The sequence below is a fragment of the Euprymna scolopes genome, chromosome 7, assembly GCF_053919585.1.
Source record: "Euprymna scolopes isolate OS-2025 chromosome 7, ASM5391958v1, whole genome shotgun sequence".
Classification (NCBI taxonomy): Eukaryota; Metazoa; Mollusca; class Cephalopoda; order Sepiida; family Sepiolidae; genus Euprymna; species Euprymna scolopes.
Genome location: NC_136488.1, coordinates 123059620 through 123071989, shown reverse-complemented (window position 1 = coordinate 123071989; position 12370 = coordinate 123059620). Strand labels below are relative to the sequence as shown.

Below are 12370 nucleotides of genomic sequence, written 5' to 3'. Positions count from 1 at the left end.
TGTCGACGAGAGCGTTACTCTCTTCTTAGGATTATATCACTTACCATTGATCCTTACCTTGTAATGCTAAGCGTTTAGCAAGGTGGGCATCAAGTAGTATCTAATAGCCTCAAAAGGAGTTGATATGCTGTAAAACTGAAAAACTGAATCAAATCTATTGATACGAGTCTGAAACTGATCGATTCATTGACAAAAGAGAAACTTTGATATTTGAATGAACAGCGTGTCGTTCTATCTGTATAGGTTGATAGAGAGTTGCGCGCACCTGAACAGATCAATACAAACATATTGAGGCGCAGGAATGTTGAAATATTGAGAAATAGTGATCGACAAAATGTATATGCGTGTATGCGTGTGTGTGTGAGAGAGAAAGAGAAAAGAGAGAGACGAACACAAAACCATATTTTTTAAAGAAAGTGCGTGTGTGTATGTGTGAGGGGACTAACCAATGCATTTTAGTTGAAACATCGATACACCAAGTCTTGTGAGAAGCTAAGCAGTCATTGATTATCGAGTGACAGATGCATAGAGATTGTGCAAAAGATAATCTGGTTATAGATTAAAAGTTTCGAAGAGAGAGAGAGAGAGAGAGAGAGAGAGAGAGAGAGAGAGAGAGAGAGAGAGGAGGTTAGGGAGAGAGAAGTGCGAGTAGTTAAGAAGCGCTTTATGAATGAATGAAGCACTGTCTCTGTTTGCAATTCGTTCATTCATGAAAACCAATGTTTATACACAGACTCGTAAAAACCGCTATATGCGTAAATGACATTACCATGGCCGCAACGAAAGAGACATAAACACGTATTATTATTATTATTATTATTATTATTATTATTATTATTATTATTATTATTATTATTATTATTATTATTATTATCATTAATAATAATAATAATAATAATAATAATAATAATAATAATAATAATAATAATAATAGTAATAATAGGAAGACTTGTTGCCACCAAGGCTTCAAGATGCACCACCTGTACATAAAGATACGTATAATAAAACCTAGCGAATAGGAAACAACAAGAACAACAAAGTAACAAACTCACAACATTACGTAAAAGCTTTAAGTCGAGTAATATAACTGACTTGAGTCACACTGATTTCGGTCTGTTATTTGATTTTGTGTAAAGTATTAAAAGATAGAAAGAGAAAAAGAAGAGAGAGAGAGAAAGAGATGAGAGGAGAGAGAGAGAGGGTGAGAGATGGTGTACTGATAAGAAGTAAAGGTAGGAGGAGAATAATGATCTAAACATTCTAAATATATGAATGACATAATTTTTTTCAATGACGTCGACTTCACAAATCGCAACGCACATTGGTTGTCGATTTCATGCTAATTCATTACGATGACGTCATTCGTCACAGAACAAACCATCGCATTTTCATTTTTTCCAGTCTTTTCAAATTTGATATTGCATCGGTTGTTTAATAAAATAAAATCTATCTATCTATCTATCTATCTATCTATCTATCTATCTACGTACCTACCTACCTACGTCTTTTCATATATATCTACTGTGTATAGCTATCTATCTTTCTCTTAATGTGCTTTCATATTTATCTGTCTGTCCACTTTTTTGTCTGTTTCTTTCTTTGTCTCACAATATATATATATATACATATATATATATATGTATATATATATATATATTAATTGCCATATATATTTTTAACACTTTCTCTCTCTCTCTCTCTATATATATATATATATTTATATAAATATATATATATATATACATATATATACATATATGTGTGTGTGGTCCGAAATATGGCCTTAAACTACATCCAATGGTGAGGCCCCCCCCCGCTTGCGGGCTTTGGGGAGTGTGGAACCACCCTTTAATTGCCATTGCTCCCAGGTCCACTCTGACCCGAAGTTGTAGTACTTGTTAGGGTCCCAACTATGGGTTAAATAGAAACCGACTTAAAAAAACAAATATATTCTATTAAAAAATTGTTCTTCAAAATCACTGGATTCGATATTAAATAACCTGAAAAGGGTCGATATGCCGTAAAACAAATAAACAAATATATATATATATATATATATATATATATATGTGTGTGTGTGTGTGTGTGTGTGTGTGTGTGTGTGTGTGTTTATATTGATAGTTTTTTGACTCATTACCCACCATCATACCATTAATGCGACGCTGATAAATCTACATTTACATCTAATAATTTCATTTAACTCGGCTGCTAATGGGATAAATAACTTTTTATAACGCAGACATATGGAAAGAGAGAGAGAGAGAGAGAGAGAGAGAGAGAGAGAGAGAGACAGAGACAGAGACAGAGACAGACAGATAGATAGATAGAGAGATAGAGAGAGGGAGAGAGAGATGTATTACCTTAATTTTACTTCATTATGCATATTTTTTCAACTGCAATTATATATATCTTTCACTATATATATATATATATATATATATATATATATATATATATATATATATATTTATTTATGGATAAAATACAGCAATTCACAGTGTGTTTAACTGTGGCCAGTCTCGAAAATATATCAAGAAAATATCTGAACACCGATATATATATATATATATATATATATATATATATATATATATATATATATATATATATATATATATATATATATATATATACTTGTTTATTGTTATATAAACATGCTCACATCCCGCTGCTACAAATAGCCACTTGTTTCAATCAAACAACAGATATCATCAGGCAGCGACTTGACTATTCAAAAGTTCAATGAATAATGGATTTTTATTTTAGGTAGGAACTCTTTAGAAGTTGGAGTTAAAAAACTTAAAACACAGGACTTTAATTAAATAAAAAAGTAAAAAGGGAGAGGCAATTTAAATAAAGTTAAAAAATTACAATGGGGAGAGAGTGATTGAGAAGAGGAAAAAGGAATAGAGACAGAAATAGAGAAAGAAAATTTAGAGAAAACAAAATAGGGAGAAAAAGAAGAGAGAGAAAAAAAAAAAAAATATATATATATATATATATATATATATATATGATATGGAGAAGAAAAATGGGGTCTTTGGATTCGGCTGAAATGACAGACTTAGTAGGTCTATTCATACTATACAACTTAACCAAAGACATCAATGTCATGGATATAGGCTTGTATCGTGATGATGGACTGATGATCATCAAGGAATCCAACGGCCCTAAATGTGAAAGAACCAAAAAGATTATCTTAAATGAATTCCGTAGAATTAAATTAAAAGTGGATATTATATCAGATGTTAAAACTGTAAATTTTTTGGATGTGAACTTTGATTTAAGGAAAGGCATCTACCAACCATATAGGAAGGAAAACTCAAACCCAATTTATGTACACCCCTTATCAAATCACCCAAAATCTATCATTAGGCATATCCCCAAATCCATTAGTAAAAGAATCAGTGACAATTCTTCCAATCTTGAAACATTTAATAAACATAAATATTTCTATAACAGGGCCCTTAAGGATAGTGGATACAAAAACACCCAAATTGAGTTCATAGAACCAACACACCCAAACACAAATACAAATAGAAACCGTAAGAGAAAAATCTTGTGGTACAATCCCCCTTTTAATCTGAAACTTAAAACAAATCTAGGAATGAAATTCTTAAACTTAATTAAAAAGCACTTCCCTATTAATAATATACTACATAAAATTTTCAATAAAAATACAATAAAACTTAGTTATAGCTGTAATGAAAACCTTGAAAAAATAATTAAAAAACATAATAACAAAATATTAAACAAAAATAGCACACCCATTGCTACCGAAAGTTGTAACTGTAGAATTAAATCAAAATGCCCTCTTAAAGGAAATTGTCAAATTACTTCTGTAGTGTACCAAGCAACTATTTCTACTAAGGAAAATCCGAATGAAAAAAAATATTACATAGGAATGACAAATAACAATTTTAAAGAAAGATTTACCGGTCACAAGTGCTCTTTTGAAAATAATGAGTACAAAAATAGAACTTCCTTGTCTAAATATTACAATGAACTAGTAGAGCAAGGTTACTCCCCAATAGTAAATTGGAAAATTTTAAAGAAAGCGAAAACCTGTTCATCTTTAAACTCGCCTTGCTACCTATGTCTTTATGAGAAATTATTTATACTTACTTTTAGAGAAAGAGATAAATTATTAAATAAGAAGCACGAAAATTCAATTAATTGCAAACATTATAAAACCCATCTTTTAAGTAATTTAGTTTAGATATAAAATTTAAATAAATTAAAAATTGTCACTGATTTCTATAATTTATTAATATTCTATTAATATACTTTCTCCTCTCCTGATTTCATTCTTTACTTCTCCTATCTTATATACCTGTGTGTCTATGTGTATATGTATGTGTCTATGTATTTATTTTATGACCTTGTGTACTTAGATCTATATATTTCTATATTATTTGGTATACCCTCCCATGTTTATTCAATCCATTTGTATGTTTCTATGTGTGTATGCATCTATCTGTACCCTTGCCAAATTATTTGTATTCTTATGTATTTCTATATATATAATTTATGTAAATTATACATATTTATGTGTGTGTATATATGTGTGTGTGCGTTGTTGTTTATTAGTATATGATTGTGTGCATATATTTGTGTATTTTTTTGTATGTATGTGTATACATAGGATTACATATATATATGTATGTATGTATATATATGTATGTGTGTATATGTATATATATATATATATATATGTGTATGTGTATGTGTATGTATATATATATATGTATATGTGTGCTTATTAGTATGTCGGTTGGTTCTCTGTGAGTATATACATATGTATCTTATTTTTAATTTGGGTACTATCTACCTGTGCGTCGCTATTTTTGAGTATTTCGTTGATTTAATTACCTCTTTTGCCTGAATATATTTATAGGTAAGTGTACTTGTATCTGTGTTATTAGTAATCTGTATTGAATGTATTATTTTGTGATTTAATATGACTTTATATCTATACTTATATAGCTTAAACTTCCAACTTAATAGTATAGTTACACCTTGACTTATGTGCATGTATATGTATATATATATATGTATATATATATATATGTGTGTGTGTATGTGTGTGTATATTTGGGTATATATATGTGTGTGTGTGTATATATATATATATTTGTATTGTATTCTTTTTTTTTTTTTTTATATACATAAATATTAGTAGTTTTTTATTTATAATTATTGGACCTATTTAATTTATTTAATCCCCTCTTATGGCTAAATATGTTATATTAAAAAGATAATAAATATTAATTTTATTCTGTTATTATTATTATTATTATTATTATTATTATTATTATCACTATTATCACTATTATGTTTATTGTTATTAATAATAATTTTAATATTGTTTTATCATTATTTTATTCTTTTATTCATATATTTATCTAACAAAAACGCGAAAACTTTAAACTTATATCATTTAGCATAAAGGGCCTAATTAATGGTAGACGTATGTTTGAATTGCGTTGATTTTACTCGTGGACGTATGTAAGAGGATAAATATGCTAGCCGAATACATTCACTGCTTTTTTTGACACGTTCATTTCTGACGCTTGGATTGTATCTTCTGTTTGTATTTGTAATAATATGTTTCATTACTGAATTGTATAATTGTTCATAAATTGGTTGACACGCAGGTTTTTTCTTTTTCTTTTTCTTTTTCTATATACTGTCAAATTCTTACTTTCTCTCTTTCCCTATTTAACTAGATCTCATTATTCTTTCCTTTTCCTTCTAGTTTTTATTCTCTTTATTATAACCATTTATTTATCTTTTCTTTTCTTCTCCATATCATATATATATATATATATATATATATATATATATATATATATATATATATATATTTTTTCTCTCTTCTTTTTCTCTCTATTTTGTTTTCTCTATATTTTCTTTCTCTATTTCTGTCTCTATTCCTTTTTCCTCTTCTCAATCACTCTCTCCCCATTGTAATTTTTTAACTTTATTTAAATTGCCTCTCCCTTTTTACTTTTTTATTTAATTAAAGTCCTGTGTTTTAAGTTTTTTAACTCCAACTTCTAAAGAGTTCCTACCTAAAATAAAAATCCATTATTCATTGAACTTTTGAATAGTCAAGTCGCTGCCTGATGATATCTGTTGTTTGATTGAAACAAGTGGCTATTTGTAGCAGCGGGATGTGAGCATGTTTATATAACAATAAACAAGTATTATCAGCTCTTTTTATTGAGCACTATCTAACAACCTCGTTGAATTCATTAGTCCATTACTTTTGAATATATAAAAAAAACCCGAGTATATATATATATATATATATATATATATATATATATATATATATATATATATATATATATATGAGTATTGGCTGAAGAGAGCTTGACATGGGTATCTAAAAGATTAGTATTGGCTGACGAAAGCTTGATATGGGTATCTAAAACGGTCCCTAATTATCGGGTTTGAAACCGAGGGTACCAATGCCTTATCTATAACTTCCTGTAAACAATATATATATATATATATATATATATATATATATATATATATATATATACGTTTTATTTTTTATTACCGTATCTTTCTGTTAAGTTACATTATTGTTTCAGCTACCCGGCCGTTTTTTTTTTGCCGTCTGTAGCTTCCTCAGACTTTTACAGAAATGTTCGTTATGATGGGATGGAAGAGTAAATGACGTCAGGAGAGGGGTGCGTGTTTTCCCTTCCTCTTTTTTCCGCTCTTCTCGCACCCCTCCCCTGACATCATTCACTCTTCCATCCCATCATAACAAACATTTCTGTAAAAGTCTGAGGAAGCTACAGACGGCCAAATAAAAAAAAAACGGCCAGATAGCTGAAACAATAATGTAACTTAACAGAAAGATACGGTAATAAAAAATAACAGTATTGAGCACTTTCTTCAGGTTTTTATTAATTACCATTTCTACTATATATATATATATATATATATATATATATATATATATATATATATATATATATATATATATATGATTCCACGGAGATTCGTTTCGTTGTAAGTACGGTTGATGTGCGTAGCTAGTAGCTAACTATAACAAGATTAGAAACCACGACTACAATGATGGAGTCGAGCGTTTATGTCTAAGCGATGGAATCTCGCCAGAAATATATCTCGTTATATATTGCCATGATCTTTTTTTTAAATCAAATATGGCGACATAAGACGGCTTCCACACGTGGGCTTTAAATTCTTTTTTTTTTTCCGGTGTGGATGCCTATAAACGCTACAATAATTTTTTTTACATTTATGTTTATGCCGACTTTAAATATTTTAGTTTCTCTTTTATCTTCATGTTTTATTCACCACATTCTTTTTTTTTTATTATTACATATATAAAACTTTCCACTTGTTTTTAGGGAACATATCAATTGTGATGGATGGCTCTCGTCTGGGTGAGGCCCCGTGTTTTGACAAGCTTCTGGGTTTGACCTTTACTCCTGATCTGAAATGGAACACGTACATCAGGTCTGTTGCCAAGGTCGCTGGAAAGATGGTGGGATCCTTCTACCGCTCCAGAAGATATCTCACTTCTGATGCAATTCTCTATCTATATAAAAGCCAAGTACGTCCAAGGATGGAATACTGTTGCCATATCTGGGCAGGAGCTGCTAAAACAGCCTATCCTGCCTTGACAGAGTACAAAATAGACTTCGTGGCTTAGTGGGGGATGCCCTTTTCTCTACCCTGCAACCTCTCTCCCACAGAAGAGACGTTGCGAGCCTATCCTTGTTTTATCGTTATTTCCATGGCAGGTGCTCGTCTGAACTCCAATCTCTGGTCCCCCCTCGCCAATCTTTCACGAAAAACACCCGTCTAGCTGAATCCACTGTGAAAATTTCCCCCACTCTATATCTGTGCCTAAATCAAAACGCGGATTCCATGAACAAAGCTTCTTTCTTAGAACTGCACGCCTGTGGAACTCTGTTCCGTCTGCCTGCTTCCCACCGGACTACAACTTGGATGTCTTCAAGTCCAATGTTAACAAATTCCTAATGAACCGCCCCCTTAAGTAAACACTTCATCAAATCTCCACACTAACGTAATGTATTTGCAATAACCCTTATCCCTGAGTGGCTTCCGGGCCTTGATAAGTGGTGATCACTGTGTAAAAAAAAAAAAAACATAAATCCGTCTCTGCGGAGTTGTTTTTGTTGTTGTTTTTTTCTATTCCACGAAACACGTGTAATACGTACTATATCTAAATAGTGATCACTCTAATTAGGACCCATCGCTGTGCACTGGGAGAAGCTTCACGTCTCTCCCCACAGTAACTTAGTTCACAATACATTGTAGTCCACATTGCACTGTAAGGAATCTACCGTTGACTTTATAAAATTATTTTTTATATATATAATGGCTAGAATTGAAGTTTAAATACAAAAGATAAGTTTCATGGTTTAATTGTGCTCTAAACAGAAACATTCGTTTTGAACGCGGTCTTATCATATCAAAAATTTGGAGAGAAGAATCCTTACATTCCTTGAAACTCCGCTATCACCTATATATATATATATATATATATATATATATATATATATATATATATATATATATATATATATATATATATATATATATATATATATCCCCTTATCGAGTAATAAATATTTTTTAAACTCCTGCTAAAGTTTCTCAACATAATTTATTAAACCTATATATATATATATATATATATATATATATATATATATATATATATATATATATTGGCGTACAAATGAGTACCTTAGATAAAGTATGTTATTAGTAGAGATACCGTTGGAAGACACGTGTAATAGCTCCAACTAACACGAATAAATTATATTCCGCAAAATTCCATGTTGCTTCAAATCGACTACAGCCAGATGACATGTCTAAAAAGGGAAAATTGGAAGCAACTCACAGACAAGGGAGATAACGAGGCTAGCGATAACCTCAACAGTGCCCAATCTTAGAACCAAAAGTTCTAAAATCGGGATCAGCTTCAAGTATTTTGTCGTTGACATCTGCCAAATTCCATTAGTGCGTTCTATCCTTTAGTGATCTTGTTCAAATCCCGCTTCTAAATAATACTATTTTCCTTAAATATTCACTGTTTTCATTTTAGTTTAAAAATGCAGGTTTTGTATGTATCAGCCCCTCACTGACGAGACCGGTTGAGCATAATTTGGTTTTAGTGCAAAAAATGAAAAAGAGTATATAAAAATGCTTTAAACTAAATACTCGGACTCTATTCCTTGATATGCACACACGTACACACACACTTGCGCGCACACTCTCAAGCACACACACACACACACACACACACACACACACACACACACACATATATATATATATATATATATATATATATATATATATACAGGGAGACTCCCCAAAAAAGCTAAATGGGGCCATCTGGAGCATATGCTGTAGAACGGAGAAAAAATGGCCAAAGACCCTCGTGTTTTGATGTGATTTTTTGAATATAATAAACTAGTTATGACACAAAGTTTCATTACATTCGCACAAAACACTAAGAAACGGGGCCTAGTTAGAGTTGGGGCCCGTTTTTTAGTTTACATTGCACTGTAAGGAACTGTTGATTTTAAAAATTATTTATATATATAATGACTTGAATTAAAGTTTAAAATACAAAAGACAAGTCTCATGGTTCAATTGTGCCCTAAACAGAAACATTCGTTTTGAACGCAGCCCTATCATATCAAAACAAAACATTGATTTTGTTTGCTTGGCCTTTATGCTTGTGCGGTGATAATGGCGTGAATTTAAGTTTAAAATTAAGTATCATGATTCAATTGTGCTTTAAATAGAGACATTCATTTCGCGCCCTATCATATCAAAGAACATTCTGTTGATTTAATATGCCGAGTTTTTCGGCTTGTGTGGCAATAAAACTTCTTACATGCACTTGTGATCTACAGCTGTATATGGCGTTAACTTTGGTCAAAATCATCTGTTCCGTCTTTCATTCGGATTTTTTCGATTATAGATTATCGATACTTATCGAAAACATTCTGATACAAAACTTATCTGAGGACACTGCCATATGCATAAAGTACATGTTTGTAAGATTTATAAAATATCTGCCCAGCCGTTTCAGAATCCATAAGGAACGTACTCACTCACACGCACACAAAGTTCCTTTTATATAATAGGTAGATAGATAGATAGAGATAGTTAGCTAGCTAGCTAGATAGATAGAAATAGCTAGCTAGCTAGATAGAGATAGATAGATAGATAGATAGATAGATAGCTAGCTAGAGAGAGAGAGAGAGAGAGAGAGAGAGAGAGAGAGAGAGAGAGAGAGAGAGAGAGAGAGAGAGAGAGAAGGGGGTTTGAAGGAATGTGCGAGAATATAATAGAAAGAATGAGAGATCTGAAAGTAGAAAGGAACGAATGAGAGTGTGTGTGTAAAAGAGAGAGGAGGTAGAAGGAAAGGACCAGATAGAGAGGAAGAACTTGGGAGAGAAATTTAAATAAGGACAATCGAGAGAGAGACAAACAGACAGACAGACAGATACAAAGAGAGAGAGAGAGAGAGAGAGAGAGAGAGAGAGAGAGAGAGAGAGAAGAGAGATAGAGAGAAGGGGAAAATAGAAGAGATAGAAAGATGGACAAAAATAAAAAAGATCCAAAGCGGAGGAAAGAAGGAACCGTATGTATTCCACGTACAACATATTTGTAATTCTAACGACGTCCCAGTGGTTGTGATTTTGTCTACGTAGGAGGTCAGGTGGGAGGGAGGAGCCTACAATGTCACGTGACATGCATACATGATGAGACATTGCGTCATTCCTAATTTGAGCTCTTTTCGCTTTGTGAATGGAGGTAAAAAAAATACGTGTAAGCTAGTGTTCAGATGACGGTGGTGGTTAAGATTGGGGCTTAGATCAGATCTGCTTATCCGGGACCACCGTATTAGCGCGCATGCGTGAATTCGCGCATCTCACCCTCCCCTGCGCACGCATATGCCGATAAACGAATAAAGTTCGCTATTTACACCTTCGTCAGTATCGAATATTTACGCCTTATGAAAATACTACTTTTGCAACTACAGGAGGCTCATTAATTTTTTTTTTTGCATGCTAACACTTAACGTATTCACACTTTAAGATAACTGCCATTCCTAAATTCTCAGTGTTATCTTTGTGCTCATTATTTAACATATCTATCTATCTATCTATCTATCTATCTATCTATCTATCTATCTATCTATCTATCTATCAGAGTGCGTTTGTACGTACATATGCATCTTTCTATCTATATATCTTGGTCTATTTATATCTATCTATTCACCTCTCTATCTCGGTCTGTTTATATCTATCTATCTATCTATCTATCTATCTATATGTATATATATCATAGTACCTTAATATATGCATGTGTATGTATGTATATATGTATGTATGTACGTACGGCATAATCACGTTGACACACCAGTTCTCGTCAGATCACCGAAGTTAAGCAACGTTGAGCCGGCTAGTACCAGATGGGTGACCATATGGGCATTCTAGGCGCTGTATGTTTTCCGCTTATCTCGGCATTGTTTCCAATCGTCCTGAACGTCCACTTGCCACTGGTATTCAACAATGTCGACTCAGGAGAGGTGTGGTTGGAGATTGCGCAATTCTTACCACAAAAATTTTACGTGTAGGCGCCCTTACAGTGGGTATCCATAGTCTGTCAAGACTGAAGGAAGCCTTTTTTATGTATGTATTTATCTATCTATGTACGTCTGTCTGTTGATCTAACTACCTACATACCTATCTATCTATCTATCTATCTATCTATCTATCTATCTATCTATCTAGTAGGTTAATATGTATATGATGGATACGTCCGTCGATTTCGACGTATGAGGTCCGGCACAACAACTAAGTTGTTCGAAAATCCACACAGTTGTTTTGTTTATCGTGATGAAGGCTTTGTGCAGAACAAACCACACTTTTTGGTACAACTGCTAATCTCAGTCGCCGCAATGGCCTCCACAATAGAGAGCAGACAGAAGATCTCAGGTTTTTACATCTTTATACATAAATGTATAATATCTAATATAATATAATATATATATATATATATATATATATATATATATATATATATATATATATATATATATATATATATATATATTCCCGCACTTCTGGCGGGAACTGGCTGATGTAATTACCAAGTTTATATTAAGTCCGAGTACTTTCCAACCCGTCAGGATTCATCGTCAGGGATAAATTAATCCAACTGGTTCCGAACAATTTATAATCTTTTTCTTCTTCTTCATTAGTTAATTATTTATCCTTTTTTCATTGTTTAATATATATATATATATATATATATATATATATATATA

At 31.9% G+C, this 12370-nt stretch overlaps 1 pseudogene; it reads left to right on the top strand.

Annotated features, from left to right (window-relative positions):
• The first annotated feature begins 11433 nt into the window (after window positions 1-11433).
• LOC145280442 (5S ribosomal RNA) lies at window positions 11434-11549 on the top strand (annotated as a pseudogene).
• The last annotated feature ends 821 nt before the right edge of the window (window positions 11550-12370 follow it).